General features: G+C 43.2%; 1 protein-coding gene across 10 annotated transcripts in view; it reads right to left on the bottom strand.

Moving 5' to 3' along the window:
• THSD7B (thrombospondin type 1 domain containing 7B) overlaps positions 1 to 13,785 on the bottom strand; it is a 1,030,427-nt gene extending 1,016,642 nt beyond the window's left edge. For all 10 annotated transcript variants that reach the window (XM_070240788.1, XM_070240790.1, XM_070240792.1 and 7 more), the window contains exons 1-2: positions 13,668 to 13,785; positions 12,304 to 12,400 (exon numbers count right to left, since the gene is read on the bottom strand). The gene's annotated coding sequence lies outside the window, so the exon portion shown is untranslated. The remainder of the gene's footprint in view (positions 1 to 12,303; positions 12,401 to 13,667) is intronic.
• Between the last annotated feature and the right edge of the window lie 4,651 nt (positions 13,786 to 18,436).

Here is an 18,436-nt window from a genome sequence, read left to right as displayed (position 1 = left end):
CATGAGGATTATTTTGAGCTAAAGGCAACCCAAACTCAACAGATTTAGGAAAAGCTCTTTTCCTCCCCCTCAACTGCCTAAATTTACATTGGAAAGGGGGCCTGTATTGGGAAGAGAGTTTTTACCACAGATACCTTTTTACCTAAGAAACTTATCTGCATAACAGGGCAACCTTTGTTTTCCAAACATCTCTTCTGCCTTCCTGTGAATGGCCTTTCTCCTCTTTGCATCCCCAGACCCCTACCCCTTACCCTAGCTCAGGATGTTATATAAGCTTCAATCACTTGGCCACTTTTTGAGTCTTCACGTCTTTATGGGGCTCCTGTACATATGTAACTTCGTTTGGTTTTCCCCTGTTAATCTGCCTTGTATCAATTTAATTATTAGACCAGCCAAAGAACCTAGAAGGTGTCAACGAAAAATAATCCATAACCAATCTATAAATGAAAATTTGGGTGAGTTTATTCTGAGCTTAAATCTGAGGATTATAACCCGGGGCCTTTCTTCCCAAAGGAAGAAAGGGCACCAAAGAAGTGGGGTGCACAGAGTGGTTATATACCCCCAGAGAGGATGTTTCACATGGGATTGAAATGTCCCTTTTACAATAGTCGCGAGACTGCTCTGTCGGCACAGCGATTGATGGAAATAGCATATAGGTCTTCTGTCTCAGTGAACACAGCAGGGTGGCAGTCTGTTGTCTCCAGCTGAGTGGTCACAGGTGAGCTGGGTGGTCAAAGGTGAGTGCAGCAATCAGTTCCTAGCCTAAGGAAAATGCTTATCCCTAAGGAAATGCCAATGTGGGGGGAGGTTGCACCTTTATCTCAAGGGCCTTTGTTCTGGCCATAGGAAAAGTCTAAGCAGATATACAATGCATGCTCAATAGCCACAGTCAGGCCCTTTTGGAAAAAACAAAGTCACGCCGAATTAGGTTTATACCAAATGGCTTCCTCATGTACTCCAATACATCCTATTGCTTGCCATTTTATTTGTCAAAGGGAGGAAGGGAAAAGTTTTCTGCCCCAACAACAAAGCATAATGTATTCTTTCTTTGCTATTACTGATCAAATCAACAACATTCCCTGGTGCTTTGGGGTGTCTCTTGCTCTCCTGTGCATTCCCTCAGAAGAGCAATGACATTTGTTGATTATTTCCATTTGGTTTTTGGAGGCCAAGGTGGACTGTATCCGCCTTTCCTATTATCCTACCGATACCTCCCTGTATTTTTTGCAGTAGATTTTCCGAACAGCAATAGGTTGTAATCAATCTTCCTGGCTTAATTTCTCAGAATCTCACAATCTCCTCAAGGAACGTTTCAAACCTGATTTATCATCATTACCAGACCCTAAATATTCACCAGATTCTATATTATTTATTACACCTAGTTAATTTCCCTGTTCTCGCCTTATGGGTCGAATCACAGAGCATGTGAAAGATTATCTGCACAATATGTCATGAAGATTCTACTATAATGCAGAGTCACATCTAGAAAGAAGCATTTCACACACACACCCCCCCCCCCCCCCCCACAGAATAGCTCTGAACAGTAGCTGAGCCCATCTGCTTCTTTTCAAGACTCTGCTCCACATCCAGGCACAGCCTCCAAGCAGCCTCTGAACTACAGGTATGCAGATGCAAGCAGCACCAACTTCCCCACCTCCCTCCAGCTGGGCAAAAGCCCCATCTCTGCTGCTATGTTACAGAGCCTGGCAAGGGGCTAGGCAGGAAAAAGTGATTCCAGGTCAGTCCTGTGTGGGGAGAAAGTGTCTTAAGGTTACAATGAGGTAAGAAGTGGACACAGGTCACAGTACTACCCTTCTGGGGCAAAATAACACCCCCCAGTTTGACCTGTCCTAGAGAACAAAGATCTCCCAATGGTGACCATACGAAGGAGACATGTCACAACTCACACCCGTCATGTCTCCCAACAGGCTAGCTGTGGCTCTCCAGTCCACACCTCTCAGCCCCCTCCCTCCGTTTTCCCCAAACGCGAGAAATTTGGCTCAGCCATGAGCAGTCCAAACTTGGGTTCCATCCATAGCACACACTAATGATGGAGGGGTTTCATCTGAATTCTCTTTCAGGAAAACATCTCTAGCTCATCCAGTGTTCTGTGCTCTAAGAAGGCCCTTCACAGCCCTGACTCTGCCCAGGAAACAGTTGCCTGGTGTGTGTTGGGGGATGGGAACAAGATTCTCTGGGTCTAGAGCTCCAAGAGACCAAAGGTGTGTTCTGTGTTGTTCCAGATGACAGGATTAGAACCCATAAAAGAAGCTGAACAACAGGTTTCTTCTAAATACAAGAAAGAGCTTCAAACAGAGTCTTTTTCAGAACAGTTTGTCTTGTGGAACAGTAAACAGAGGACAGGTAACAACCTTCAGGGATCGTGCATGAGAGGCAAACCAGATACCTGCCAAGACCTCTGTCAACACTCACTTGTGACTCTGAGGAGATGGTCTATGTTAAACTCACAGAGCCACAGCATTCCATACCTCGAACAGATTCCTGAGTTCATCTTGTCTAGAGGTTGCAAATTAGCAACACCAAGCTGAATTCAGCCCAGGGGAAAATTCATTTTTGTTCACAAAGTGTTCATCCACACAGGTTTATTGTTTCATCCAATATTTAAGAACTAAAGATTTCACATAAACATCTAGATTTTTCAGCTTCTCTTTTTAAAAAAATCAGAAGATCTGGTCACATAGGGTCTGTGTTCAGTTGAAGCTGAATAGTGGACTGCCCCCTTTTGATGGGGCTGTGCTCTGCCACAGTCCCCACCATTCCCCGCTGCCTCCTAGCCCACAGTAAAGCTGGGTTTTTACTGGCTTTCTGTTTCCTTGTTTTATCTTGCTTTCTTCCAATGCCTCTTTATTCACCCATCTTTTCTGTCTTGCCCTTCTGGTTATGAGTGTTTGCCTCTGCTGGCCTAGTTAAACCTAAAAGAGCGAAGGCTCAGAGAAGTTAAGTGACGTGTCCGAGGTCACACAACCAGCTAGTATAAAGCGAGGAGCAGAACCCAGGTTTCCTTGTGACCCAGTGCTCCTTCAACTTGGCCACGCTGCCAGACTTGAGACTGCTTATTTCCCTGGACTGATCTAACTATTCACATTCAGATTGTGCAAACTATTCCTCTGCACTTCCATTTAATATATCCTAGTGATGAAGTTTCTACATCTTCCCTCAAAAAAACAATAATAATAGCAAAAACTAACTCTTCTTTCTAGCTGACTTTGCAAATAACCAACACTGGAAGACCAAACACCCTTTTGTGTGTCCAATAAAAAATCGACCTGATGAACACCTAAGATTTCAATATTCCTTGCAAAATCAGGAATAAGCCAAAACCTTATTATTTCTGACTCTGCATTGATAATCCAAATCAATAGAGCAAACAAGATTTCTGGGGGAAAGGTTAAAGTAATTGGCAGAACACGCTGATATTAAGCCACCATCAACACTTTCAAAGAATTAAATACAAATAATTGATGGGCTCACTATAAATCACCTCTCTATCCATCTATCTATCTATCCATCTATCTATATATTAATGGCTTTAGAAGACATCTCTCTAGAATGTAGCTTGAGTTACTGCCTGCACTTGAAAGCAATGCAACTGCACCTCTCTTAAGATCTTCTATAATCAGACCTGTCACTGAATTAAGCTGCCAATACTCCCAATGAGGATTTGAAAGGATTGAGGAAACCAGAGAAAAGACTGGTTAAGGACTTCCTAAAGCTTTTACCTGGGGCCAGAGATCGCTCCAATTGGAGCCTAGGTTTACTCCCTTTGCCTGTGTGCTAAGCAGACTTCTGTTTTGCTCTGGCACTAAACAGAGACACAACATGAATTGACTTGCTGTCAGGTCCCTACAGAGGAGGGAGTTGGACTTGTCTGGGTCAGGTTACCTTCAGGTTCACCTTTTGGATGAGGCTAACTTAAACCGAGCAAGTGAAAAAGAAGATTTCCTAATCACTGAGGCCGCAGATATTGAACCGTCAGAAAACAACAACACTGAGATTGGGGATTACCTTAGCTGTCCATAAGCCTAATACTCAGGTAGACACATACCAGACTTAGTCGTCATGGTTGGCTGCCTATCCAAGATCCATTCTCTCTTCCTCCTTCTTAGGAAAACCCGCCTTATAGTTAGGTATCTAGGACTGATAATCAACTAGTACACAACAGACAGACTTAGTGCTGTTTATAGCTAGCATCCATTCTGATCGGTCCTGCCCAAACTGTACTAGATATAGGGTATTTGCAATTTCAGTCCCCTCCCCAGGTAGTCTATGTACCAGTCCTGACTACAGAAATGCGTTCTGATTAGTATTAGCCAATCACACTAATCCTATCCTTCCTGCCAGTGATTGGTTCAGGTACCCTGGCTTGAGCCAAACAGTACAGAGTATTCGCTTTGTTGACTCCTATTGGTCCAGGGTTGGACCCACAACCTAACTGACCCAACTAGACTGAAGAGAAGGAATATTTAGTCCAAGATTGAAGGAAAGATTTTTCTCTCATTCACATAGAACAAAGAAGTCACTTGTCCCAGATGATAATGGCAGCCGTCTTGAAGTCCAGCCCCCTTTAGGACAGAGTCTATACACAGAGGAGGGTAAGCAGAGGGAGCATGAAGACTTGCAGAGGATAGAGCCATAGTCCCAAGGGTTAGGGTACTGTGCCCAGAGCCTGCCCTACCTCCTGTCCTCCCTTATGAGAAATAGTAAACCTCCTCATTCTTTAAACTAGTTTAGGTGGAATTTCTGTTCCTTACAGTAAAAAATATCCTATATTTGTACAAGCCAATATATTCAAAGCTGGTTAGAAGGGCTTTCCAGGCAAGCCAGTGTCTTTGCCCATCCCCTTACAGATTTTTTAATCAAAGCAGATAGAGCAACTGTTTGGAGCTGCAAAGGAACCTCAAAGTTTGCATGTCACCCACACAGTGCACGTCTGCATGTGTAATTGAGTAAGGAAGGGAGGTTAGCAAAGTAGGGGGAACATGGCTCTGGAATAAGACAAGCTCAAGTCCGGCTCAGGTCTGCCTCTTATAAACCCTGTGACCACAGAAAAGTGTCAATACGTATAAATTACAGGACTAATACTTAACTGACAGCATTGTTCTGAGAATTCAATGAAGTGCAGTCCACAAAATATCTAGTGCACAAGGTAGAAGCTCAAACAATATAAGACATTTTTCTTCCTTTCCAGATCCCCTGACTCAAAGTTCCAGACACTCCAATTGCTCCAGCTTCTATTTCAGCCCCTTCTTCTCTTCCCCTCTTATGTTTTGTGTGGTCAATATGCTTTTCATTGATTCCATTTACTGGTACTTACCATGTGGCAGGTACTGTTATGATATTTAATCCTCTTGACCACAATCACCCGGTGAGGAACATGATATACTTGTTTTATAGTTGATGAAATGAAGCTCAGAGAAGTAATGTAAACTTGCCCATGATTGTTTTTTAAAAGGTGAATTACCGAGCAAGGAAGTCTAGGTCAATGTGACTCTAAAGGCTGTGCTCTTAGCTACTTCATTATGCTGCCCATCCCAGGAGTAATTTATATACATGTCTGTCTGTCTCTTCCAGTGGACTGAGAGTTCTTCAAAGCAGAACTATTGTTTTCTAAGGGAAGGCAAGCAATGCAAGGACTGAAGAGTCACCTATTCTAAGCCATCAATGACAACACACACTCTTGGTTGCCCATTGTGCAAGCCTCCTTGAAGCCTGGGATACACAAAGAGGCATGAGACCTTGTTCTTGCCCTCAAGAGGCCCAAAACCAGGTGCATAAATAGGATCTCTGCATAGAAAGCAATATGATACAGCATATCTTATTTCTCCAGGGAGAAGCGCTAAATACAAGTGCCACAGAAGGTCAAAGGAAGGAGTCTGCCAAGAGCTGGCACGGGATAAGCAGAGGTGGAGCAAACACTGCAGACCCATGGAGATTAAGAAGGACCTTAGAGGGAAGATCCTGTCTGCAAGGCAGGACATGGCAGGGGGGCTGGAGGGGTGGGGGAAGGTGATGGGGGCAGGCAGTGGAGGCAACACAGACAGAATACAGAGTGTCAAAGATAAAGCTGGACACTAGTTAAAGTGTTAAGGACAGATCTTAATCAGTAATATACTATTGCAACAAGGAGAAGAGTCCAGCGTGAACTGAACTCAACTTCAACTTGTACAGAGGTGACTGGGCATTTTAAAGGGAGGGAATGGGGAAGGGGTGAGTGGGGGCTCAGTAGAGTCAGGAAGTGAAAAATCACAAAAAGCAGGAAGGAGGGTTGGTCCACGTGAAACCCATCTGGTTTTGCTAACTGGCTCTTATCAAAGTTCGCCTCCTCTCCTGCCACAGAGCTGAGGAGACAGGGGCTCTATTTTCAGATGTTGGCTGGAACAAATAGTAAATTCTTTCAACAGCCTTGAGTTTTCTCAGACAGGCACTTGAAGAGGGGCTAGGGTCATCCTAGGGATGTGGCCTTGAGCTGTTAGCAACCATGCTAGTGTTTGTTCAAGTCTTCATAGGCCAAGGTTGAGGCCTAGTGGAGAGGAGGGCTCAGAGGAGCCTGGCTGGAGTTTGACCAAGGAGAGAGTCTGTCAGAGGGCAGCTCTAGCCAGCTGACCTGGCATTGACAGAGTTCTCTACATAGAAGAGCAGTAGATTGGGTTGATAATGACAGATAAACCAGACTGGTGATTTTAACTCTCCTTTAGCAAGAGGGTAAGCACCAGTCTCAATTTGCCCAAGACTGAGTGGTTTCCCAGGATGGGAGACATTTGGTGCTAAAATGCGGAAAATCAGGCAAATAGGGACCCATCAATCATCATCCTACTTGGAGGCATCAGGAACCTGGGAAAGGTTATTGAGCAGGAAGGCAGCGTGTGTAAGAACTAGTGGTGTCAGGTGATTCCTCCAGCTGTGAAACATTAAAGACCCACTCTCTCCCCCACCCCCGCATGCACCCCCCCAAGCCTCGCTGGCAGTTTAGCAGGCGTCACTGCACCCTGTGTGCTTATTACCGCACCCTGGCATGTTAGCTCTGGGCATCTTAGTTTTCCACTCAGTTTCTAAGCTGAGATGGGTCTCTCTCCTCTGCTTTGGGAACATCAAACACACAACACTGGACTTCAGGAATTGTTGGAGACTGTCAGAACACTCACTGCTGGATCTGCATTTAAAGAACATTAAGGAATTTGACTCCAGAGGCAGAAGGACTGGGTTGGAATTCCCTCACCACAATATCTAGCCATGTGACCCTGTGCACTGTGTTCCCTTCCCTAAGCGTCAGCCTCCTCATCTGTAAAATAGAGATAAAAACACCACCCATCTCACGGAGTGAGTGTGAGAATTCAATGAGATTAAGCATGAAAGGTCCTTAACAGGGTGCCTGGAATGCATCACACATTCCGTGAGTAGCAGCTATGGTTAGAATTGCGGTGGCTGTTTTGTTGTTAAGCATGGAAAAGTGGCACAATTTTATCCATAGTGTTTAAAGGTCAACATCCTGAAATATTTCCACCGGGTTAGATTTTCAGGTGAAATAAACAAACGTGAGGAATCTGTCATATAAACACAACTTGACCCTCAGTCCCTTAGGCTTATGTAATGGCCACTTGGAGATTTTTAGAAAAACAAAGTAGACTAGTGAAAAATGCCTGTATTGCTCCTGGGTGCCATCCATCAGCAGGAGAGGCCTCACCCCTGATTTTATTTTCCATGTTAGGGGAAGGCCAAAAGAAGGGGAACAAAATCCAATTAACAAAAACATAATTGATTTCAGAAACTCATGAACAAGGAGCATCATTCTTGCTCTTCAAGCAAAGCTCTATCAGCATTGAGTGTGGTTAACAACAGAGAGGTAAAACATTTATTTATTAATTTTTTTAAAATATGCTCCTCTTTTAAAGCCTCAGGAATGAAGTAAAATCAAATCACTCTGTAAAATATTGACACTGGATTATTGCTGCAGTAATGAGCAAAATCCAAATGAGCAGCACAGCAAGGCACCTGTCAAGGGCCCCTGAGCCCAAGGAGGCTTTGCAAAGGGGGCAGGGCGAGCAGCAGGCACAGGACCCTTTAAAACACAGGAGCGTGTCCAGGCCACAGCAAGGGCACCTCCACCTGGCCCACCCTGCCTCCTGGACTCACAGCCCAGAGAATCCTGGGTTTGTCACTTGCAAATTTTAGTACCAGACTTGACCTCTCTAAAGCCTCAGTCTTCTCAGCTGTACAATGGGGAAGACAATACTCACTGCCCAGGATTATTCTGAAGATTAAGAGGACATGCACACAAAGTCCTTAGTTCAGTGCCTGGCACTCAGCGAGCATCCAACGACTTTTTCTTCTGTCTTCTGAATCTCTTAGTCCCCCTGACTCTTCTAGACCACCAACTCACACCTTTTCCCAGAACATTTTGGTGTTACTTTAGCAATTATGTCTCATTTCATTAGTATATGCTTTTCCAACCTAACAACAGGGTAAATTCTTTAAAGCCAGAGATGGTTGATTATTTAATAAATACATAGCATGTATGTGCCAATCTTGACTCTAAGTCTCTACAAACATTGACTTAAGTCCTCAGAACAACACTGTGAGGTCAGTACTGTTAGATTCCTGTGTTACAGATCAGGAAACTGAGGCAGAGACAGATTCTGTAACTTGCCAAAGTTGTTGTGTTGAGATTTGAACTCATGAGGGCTGGCTCCAGAGACCATGCTCTTAACCATCAGACCCTCTGTATTCTAGACTTCTGTGACCCACTACCACATGGAAGACCTTCAACAAAGACCCATCAGTGGAAAGATGATTTACTCAACAAGTACCATCAGTGGAAAGATGATTTAGTCAACAAGTACCATTTTGCACATGAGGAAACTGAAAAACAGTGAGGTTACATAGTTTGTCCTGAGTCAGAAAGACAACTTGGAAGCAGATTATAGCCCAAAATGTCAGATCCCTAGTGGCTTGTTCTTTCTGCCACACCATCCTGACAGGCTTTTGAAGGAAGAGCTGCCCACTGATGGAAAGAAAGGAGAGGAAGTCACGTGAACGAGCCTCTGTCCATGATCCCACACCTGGGCCAGGTGAAGCCCACACTTCTCTAACCATGACCCCATCCACCATGTCCCAAATGGGGTCTTCACACTTTGGGTCAGCATTAAGTACTTACTAGCTTTTATTTATTTTGAGGAACACTTAGAGTGTGGCATATACAAGAGAGCCAGCTGAACCTGAAGACACAGGCTACTGGCAGGTCATGCAAGTGAAGCGGAGGCCCAGCCCAGATGCCTCACAGGCTCTGCTTGGGGCAAGCGTTCACCAACTTCAAATAAGCATCTCAAGTACAGGAGGCTTTCCAAACCAAATTCTGCTTCTGGAATGCTGCAAAAGTTTCTTTCAGGTATCATTTCTACATCTTTTCACAATTCCATAAATTAGTTTTTAAAAATTCAAGAGAATAAATCCATAATTTTAACCCTTTCTAGTCTATCAACCCTTTCTAGTCTATCAAAGTGTTATGTGCTTCCAGGAAAACTCATTTTGTATGGACCTGAGCACAGTCTCAGGGGCCAGGGGCCCAGGTTTGAATCTCAGCTCCTGAGCTTGACAGTTGTGGGACGCTCGGCTTTGTGCCTCAGTGTCCTCGTACTTAAAAGGATAATAATCATAGTACCTACTTCATAGGCTTATTTTGAGGATTAAATGAGTATATATACATATACACACATATACACATGTATACATATGCACAAACATATATATATAAATATGTATGTATATACTATATATACATGTACGTATAACTAACTATACATGTATATAATTATGGTTTGAATTGTGTTCCCCAAAAATTCCTATGTTGAAGTCCTAACCCCCAGTCCCTCAGGATATGACCTTATTTGGAGACAGGGTCTTTACAGAGGAACTCAAGTTAAAATGGAGCAGTTAGGGTGGGCTCTAATCCAATATGACCGTTGTCCTTATAAGAAGAGGAAATTTGGACACAGACAAATGTACAGAGGTAAGACGATGTGAAGACACAGAGAAGACAGCCATCTACGAGCCAAGGAGAGAGGCCTGGAACAGATCCTTCACTGCCCTCTGAATGAGCCAACTATGCCAACACCTTGGTTTTAGACTTTTTGCCTCCAGAACTGTGAGACAATAAATTTCTGTTGCTTAAGCCACCCAATTTGTGGTACTTTGTCATAGCAGTCCTAGAAAACATGTGCGTGTGTGTGTGTGTTTATGTGTGTGTAGAGAATGAGGCACCATCACCCTAAAAGGTCCTCAGCACATGTAAGTAGTAGTACTTAACTATTAGCTAATAATAGGAGTAAATATCTTATTAATCAGAAAGCATGTAGTTTTATACTGCACTTTTTAAAAATCCAGACCCATGGATACAAACTCTCATGATAGGAAATATGGGATGATGGCAGTCCACATGGATGCCACTGAAGGCCAGGCTGGCCAGGCTCATCTCTTCAGATCTAGATTAACCGTCAGAGCTGCACCATATGGGGTAATAATGTAGAGTCTCTACAGCTCCTTCTAAGTCCTTATTGCTTTTCTCCAACTCTTTAAGTCAACCATGAGCCTCTGTCTTCACTGATTTAACTTTGAAACAAACCTTTCCTACTGCTCCTTTTTCCAGCTTCCAAATGACTTTAACGGAAATGTATTCTGTCATATGAAGGCAAGCTACAAAAAAAAGTTATATTTTATAGCTACTTATCTGTATATTTGTCTCACTTTTGTGCTATCAAATCACAATGCAGAAGTTTGGGACCCGAGGGTGATATAAGATTGCAGCTGCCACCCATACCCCTTGTTGAATATTTTTGTGTTCACCAAAAAGTCTCATTTTCCCTCTTTGTTTATCATAAGTAAATTATAAGCTTGAAGTCTTGATATAATATAGATTTGTCCTGGTACAGAATCCTGATTCTTATCTGTGTGATGAATCAGAGAACTGCATAAGATTATGTTTGAAAAAGAGGGAGACTGTGATGGTTAATTTTATTTGCCAACTTGTCTGGCCACAAGGCGCCCAGATATTTGGTTAAACATTATCCTAGGCGTGTCTGTGAGGGTGTTCCCGGATGAGATTAATATTTAAATAAGTAGACTGAGTAAAGCAGATCTCCCTCCCAGTGTGGATGAGCCTCCTCTAAGCTGCTGGAGTCCCGAATAGAACAAAAAGGCTGAGCAAGGGAGAATTCTCTCCCTCTCTCTGTCTTTGAGCTGTGACATTGGTCTTCTCCTGCCTTCAGACTAAGATTGGAACTTACACCATCAGTCCTCCTGGTTCTCAGGGCTTCAGTCTCAAACTGGAACTACACCACCAGCTCTTCTGGGTCTCCAGCTTGCCCATTACAGATCTTGGGTCTTGTCAGCCTCCATAATCACATGCTAATTCTTTATAATGAATTTCTTCATAGAGACAGAAATAGATCTCCTATTGGTTTTGTTTCTCTGGAGAACCCTGACTACTAATACAGGAGCTGTTCTACTGCTGGTTAATAGTCCCTGTATCCCACTCTTTGGGAGAAACTGCCTTTTGACTTTCATTCAAATAAAAATTGCCTCCCCTAAGCACCATTGCTATGTTCCTTCCTTTCTGATGAACAAGAATGGTGGCCAGGAAGCTCAGACACAAGGTTCGGCTCAACCACAGTGACAGCACTGACCCTTACAGATGGCATCTTTTTTTTTTTTTTTTTGAGGAAGATTACCCCTTAGCTAAAATCTGCTGCCAATCCTCCTCTTTTTGCTGAGGAAGACTGGCCCTGAGCTAACATCCATTCCCATCTTCCTCTACTTTATATGTGGACATCTGCCACAGCACTTTTGCCAAGCGGCAAAACTTCTGCCGCTTTTGCCAAGTGGTGCCATGTCTGCATCCGGGATCCGAACCAGCGAACCCTGGGCCGCCGAAGCGGAACTTGCAAACTTAACCGCTGTGCCACTGGGCTGGCCCCACAGCTGGCATCTTTGCTTTCTCTTCATTCTCATATTGCATCATAGTTTACTAAACTGGTTTACTAATCTCATTGTACACACCAAATTCTTTTTGGGAAAGTGAAAGTATAGTCAATAAATAATTTTGGTTAACCTATAGATCCAAATTTCATCTGCATCTACCTTCATATAATAATGGTCAGGTATTTTCCATGAAGGAAACGAACAACTTTTGGCTTTTCTTTTCCCACCCTTTTCTCCATTCCACCAGTAGGTATTTCCTCTAGACTAGAAATGAATAATGTAAAAAAGTATGATTCAAAAATATCATATCACCTGATAGTTTCTGAAGCATCACCATGTTCTTTATAATTATTTTTAACTGTAGGCTCAACAGGCAGATATATTGGCTTATCTCCTCCTGCCCAGGTTCCTGAAAGACAAAACATAGCAATTACTGTTAAAGGAAAGAATTACAAAAATCATGCATCTTTAATGAAACACACAGAAATGGAAATATTATCATCTAGCTTGGCTGGTTCCCAATTTGTGCTTTTGTGAGCCTGTCCTGCCAGTAATTCTCGGGGGAGTGAAGAGAAACTTGGACTGGGGAGTCAGGATCCTGGGGTTCAGTCCTGACCCCCACATGTAAGTGGCTAAACCACCTTGGGTAAGTCAATTATTCTTTGCTGATCTCAGTCATCTGTGAAACTGGGGATCTAGAATCCATCACATTGACGGCAGTTTTGTATATGGTTAGGGCATGGGTCCTAGGCCAGACAAGGTGACCTTGGCTAAGTTACTTAACTCCTTGCTTCTGTTTCCTGATCTGTGAAATAGACACAATAACAGACTTCCCTCCAAGACTCCTGGTGAGATTTAAACAAATTAATACATGTAAAGTGTTCAGAATAGTACCTGGCCCACAGCAAGGCCTTCTTTAAATGTCAGCTATTATGATTATCTCCAAAGTGCCTTATCATCTTAAAATTATTCAACTCTATGACTCTGATCTCTCCCCCAAAATTCTTAGTATTCTGGGATTTCACCATTAAGCTACAAAGTGAACACAGAAAGAAAATATTGATATTGAAAAGTCCTATTTTTCTCTTTACCCATATAGCAATAGAAAGTTAAAAGTCACAGGAATTTCTCAACTATCAAACACAGATAAAATACGCCATTAGTATAAAATGAGCCACTTTCACATGGTAAAAGCCTTAAAAAGAGGAGGGAAGATGGGAAAAACGTTCTGCCTTTCAGGAGAAGGAAACAACATTGACATAGTACTCAGCATCTGTGGGGTTCTCTACAACCTCATTTCATTAACCCCCTATATCACCCTGAAGCAGTCATACTACCCCATTTTACAGAGGAGGAACTGAGGCTCAAGGAGACTAATCACAGTTCCAATGGCATAAGGCTCTTCAAAGGCAGATGCAAATTCCACCCAGGCCTGACTGCAAAACCTGTACTCCTTCTACACCGGAAGGCTGGCTCCAAAACACAGGCATTCCTCCCCCAGGATGGTGGTGGTCAGGGAGAAGTTATTTTTATAAAACAAATTATAACTTAAGGGCATTAGACGAATTTGCTCTCTAAAAGGATCCTTTACGTAAGTTTTGGTATGAAGCAAAAAATAAAATCTTCTGCAAAATACTATCTCACTTTGTTACCGAACCTGAAGTGAGTTCGCTCACCCGTTGCGCAGCAAGCCAATCTCTGACACCGGGGGTGGTGGAAGAAAGTAGGAACTTTATTTTTGCACAGTGCTGAGCAAGAAGAGAGGGCAGCTAACGCTCAGATCCCAAACTCCCCGAAAAGCTAAAAGGAAGGGTTTTTATTTGGGGTTTTAGGTAGGGGAGGGGGAGCATATGGCCTTGCTGGTTGGAGCTTTCCCACCAGCCTGTCTTTGGCCTTGAGACACTTGCAGAGAGGAGGGAGCCCGTGACCTTGCTGGTCAGCAGCTTTCCCACCAGCCCGTATCTCTTTGTGGGAGGAGATAGTCCAGGTGCTTGTCCTTGATGGTGTCTGTCTCCATGGAGGATAGTGGATTCTGGAGCCAGGAAGCCAGAGAGCAAGCAGGGAATGGGTGTTTTGCTTTTAAACCCATATATGCTGGGTTTAATGTGGGGAAACTGATATCAGGGTCGGTATCAATTTCCTAATTTCTTAATATCACTAACAGGAAAGTAAGAACAGTTGTCAAGTTCAGGATTGAGGTGGAGTAGAATTTGAACGCAGTGGGAAAATGGAACACAGTGGGAAAGAACGTGAAATCAGATGACCTGGGATTCAGCCCCACTTTTTGACACTTGCTAGCAGAATACAGTCACTATCTCAGATTTAAATAAAGATAACTGCACAGCACCCCTCGGAATCTATGAGGCTGGAGTAAAAGATGAGACAGACTCCAATTTCTGCAATGCTTGTTCTAATTATTCGGTTTCATCTTACGAAAGAGTGTTTTCAAAGTGTCTTACAAGTTTGAACACTCAGATGCGATCTGAAATAACACCTCTTCTACAGATTCTTTCCTGACCCCTCTGTCACCAAGTGCAACTGGGAATTCACTCCTGCTCCCAGATTTGGGCCTCATGGTTCCATCAGCATCTACAAGTTTTGACCGCAGGTATGCCTCCTCAAACCAGGTGCTAAGGCCAAGGGAGCAGAGAGAAGCTCCTTCATTTTTTTGTATCTCCTACACCTGGTATACTGAGGCAATGTCCAGTAAATGAGTGCTGAACGTGTGAAAGAATCTCTGAATTCCATTTATCCATGCCTAGATACAGAGCCATCTACATAATTTATGGGGTCCGGGGCAAAACGCAAATTCAGGGCCCCCTGTTTAAAAGCAGATAAAAAAGTGATATTAAACATACTAAAATATAAAGCTTTTTCCTTCGTTCTGTTGTCTCTCTCTTTGCTAGTCATGGCATCTTGTATTCGCTGTTTGATGTCATCCTAAATAAATATTAAATATTTAAATTATTAGCAAAAATCTTGTTCATCTTTATATCGTATAATGCTAGCTTTAAATGCAACGGCAAGAGTACGACTTCACAGGTCACATACCCATGAAGAAGGCCCAGCCTGAGTACAGTGCTAACAAATTAAGGAATAAATGACAAAATTCAAGTTATCTCCTGATGTGAACTGACACAACAGTCGCAAGCAAAGTCAAGGAAACCTGCATATGATCAGCACAGGACTTTGTGGAACGGCTTTCTTCAACTTGTAATAACACCAAGAAAACCTTCCACTTAACTGATTGCAAACCAAACTGATTCCCACGGAGATGAAGTCCTTCAACGGTACATAAAACGTTCAAGTAAATAAGTTTCTATCTTCTTTGAAAAAAAGAGAGAGAGAACATAAAAAATAAGCTATTTATATAAAGAATTATGGATGGAGAAAATTGCTGGGTTTTATTTACTTATGTTCCATTCTACCTTCCTTCATGCAAGAGGATGGCAAGATATTATATCATAATTATGGCTCCCCTGGCAGCTTGAGTATCAATGGTTCCTATTGTTCCAAGCATTTTGCAAGCCCATGAGCTCCCAGATTGCATCACACACAGAAAAAGAGCAGGCGCTAATTGCATTGCATATTTATACCTCCCCGGGTCCCACCATTACCCATAATTCCCCGTGGGTTCTAATTAGCTCAATCAGGGCCCGGGTGTGTGTGGGGGGTGGGGAGTGGCGGATAAAATTTTAAGCAATTTTAAATAAATATGGGGTTTGCTACCACTGCAAAAATTGGCAAAATGCTAATCTCACCCAACTACAGTTTATCTCCCATTTTTGAAGAAACTGGATAGCCTTTTTTGTTGTGCTTAGATTTAATCAAAGATAATAACTTCTTAAATAATATCAACACAGGTGGTTTATATTTTCGTGTCTTCCAGGAATTGGAGGGAAAATAATCCATTGTGAATATAATTTTTGTTGGGCTCTTAAGTGATGGTATGAAGATAACATCCAACAACTTTTTGTGTTCCTTTCCTCTCTCGTTTTATAATCTGCAATGCCCAGAAGCCTCATCTTTTAATTTTGTGCAAATTATAATGAAAGGTGCTTAGGAAAAGGATTTTCCTAAAGGCTCATACTCTGGGAAAATGAGCTTAATTACTCCAGGTACCAATAGTGATTTAAAGTTTTGAGAAATAATTTTTTTGGCTTTTTTTTTTTAGTGAAAGAATCTAAAACTTAACATAGACAAGAACACTGTCAGAGCCAGTCCTTTTACCCCTCACGTCATTATTAATTCATCTGGCTTCAGAATCACAGTTCTAATCAGGGAGATGCCTTGTGCGGCTGTGCTTACAATCAGCTCAATGCCAAAACGGCTTCACGCAATCACCCTTCTCAAACCTACAGATAACTCCTAATGAAGAAAACCACTTGGAAGGCAGCTGGTATGCTGAGCCCCACTTCATGGGGTCTAATGGCTAGAGCTCAGGGGCTCACACCAGCTTTCATCTCCTTATACATCCAGTCTTGATCTTGGGGAAGGTCAGGCAAAGGAGGGAGCTAGGGACTTCCAGACAGGATCCGAGGAGGCAACCCAGACCAGAGGCCAAGCCTGGCCACCCAAGGACTGAATGAGGTCTACAAAAACATTTGGTTTTTCCCATCTTTTTCCCCCTGCTCCAATAGCATTTAAATATTGGAAGTATTTACATAAAACTCCAGGGTGCTAGCTTCTTTCGAAAATTCATATTTTCTGTAAACAGCAGGCTTGCCTTCTGACATCTTCAAAACTGTCAAGTCCTGAGTCGAGGCAGCCATCTTTCCACAGGACAAAGACTTCTGGTTCTCTGTCATCCCCACCCTACCAGGCTGGTTCATTCTTTTACCTGCCTAGCTCCTGTAGACATTTGAGTTTGGTCCCCTGAATCCAAAGCCCAGGGTTCCCCAAATGGGCCTTTCCTCCAAGTTTCTCCAGGTGGTGGTTGGCCTGGTCCAAAATGCCAAAGAGATAATCAGCCCATAAAGCAAGAAAAAGAAATAAAGCTTTACTCAAAAGGATTCATTTGTAGAAACTTACATGGAGGAAGAATCAGGCATCATCATTGCCTCATTCAATATATATTTCCTGAGCACCACCATGTGCCTGGCAGAGTTTGAGGAGGTGGAGATGCAATAGTAACAAGAGTAGGTCCCTGCCCTCACCAAGCTTCCCTTCTCTTGCAAGACGGGCAATAACTTGAAAAATGAATACATATCACATCTGGTAAACCTTAAGAGCTGAGAGACTGAATATACAAATGGATGGCCAATCTATATACAAAAATAGAATTCTGACCCACAACCTGACCAGGAAATCAACCCAGGAAACCAGTCTACTATAAGTCAGACTTATAGGAAGTCCGACCACTGTCTACAGTGATAGTCCAGGAAGCCAAACAATAACCCCTGTAACAAGTGGCCCAAAGTGGTCAGGACTTGATTAATAACTGCCAGCTTCCCCATCTAACACCAGCACCACCACCATCACCATCATCACCATTATCTCCATCACCATACTCACCACCATCACCATCACAACTATCATCACCACCATCACATCTGGTGTTGCCCCTGTTTCTACTTAGGACTAACCAGAGAAAGCCAAATAGGCACTCCTCACCAGTCTCGTAGGATGCTCCTTCTAGTTGGCCCACATATAGCTTCCCCAGGACAATAGCCTCCAGTCAGGGCAGACCTGAAACTTTCCCTTTTTCCATTATAAAGCTTTCCCATACCTCTGCCTACCTTTGAGTCTCTGCCAAATACAAGGGATAGTGGGTGACTCTCTTGCTATAGCAAGGTCTGAATAAATAGTCTTTGCTGGTTCTCATCTGGGTGGTCTTCATTTATTTCTACATGGTTTTGAAGTAAAATATAGCAGAGTAAAGGGATAGAGTGAGGGGTGGATGGGGAGGTTGGGAAGGAGGTGACATTGGAGCCAAGACCTGAGAAAAGAGAAGAATGGAGGGAGGGAGGGAAGAAGGGAGCCATATGACTCTGGTGGATAAGCATTCCAAACATAGGGAACAGCAAGACAAAGACCAGTGGAGAAAATGAGTTGATATGTTCCAGAATCATTAAGCAGAAGAAAGGAGGGAAAGAATGCTAGGGGAGGAGATCAGAGAGGTGGCTGAAGGCCAGATGCCAGGCTGCATGGGGCTCATCTACCATGGGAAGGACTCTGGATTTTTCCCTCCGTGTAATAGAAAGGCACTGTAAGGTTCTGACTGGACGGTAATGTGTCCGGACATCACACTCGGCCTGCTGTGTGGAGAAGAGAGGGCAATGGTGGAGGTTGCGGAGCAATTACAAGGCAACTGCAATGATCCACGTGAGAAGTGAGGGCCACCAGGACTAGTGTGGAGCAATAGGAGTGGTAAGAGGAGGCCAGATTTGGGATATAAATATTGGTGAGGTGATCACGTAAGGAGTCAAAGATGGCTTCTCTCTCT

This window comes from Equus caballus, chromosome 18, assembly GCF_041296265.1.
Source record: "Equus caballus isolate H_3958 breed thoroughbred chromosome 18, TB-T2T, whole genome shotgun sequence".
NCBI lineage: Eukaryota > Metazoa > Chordata > Mammalia > Perissodactyla > Equidae > Equus > Equus caballus.
The sequence above is the reverse complement of the archived record's forward strand: the minus strand, read 5'-3'. Positions and strand labels throughout refer to the sequence as shown.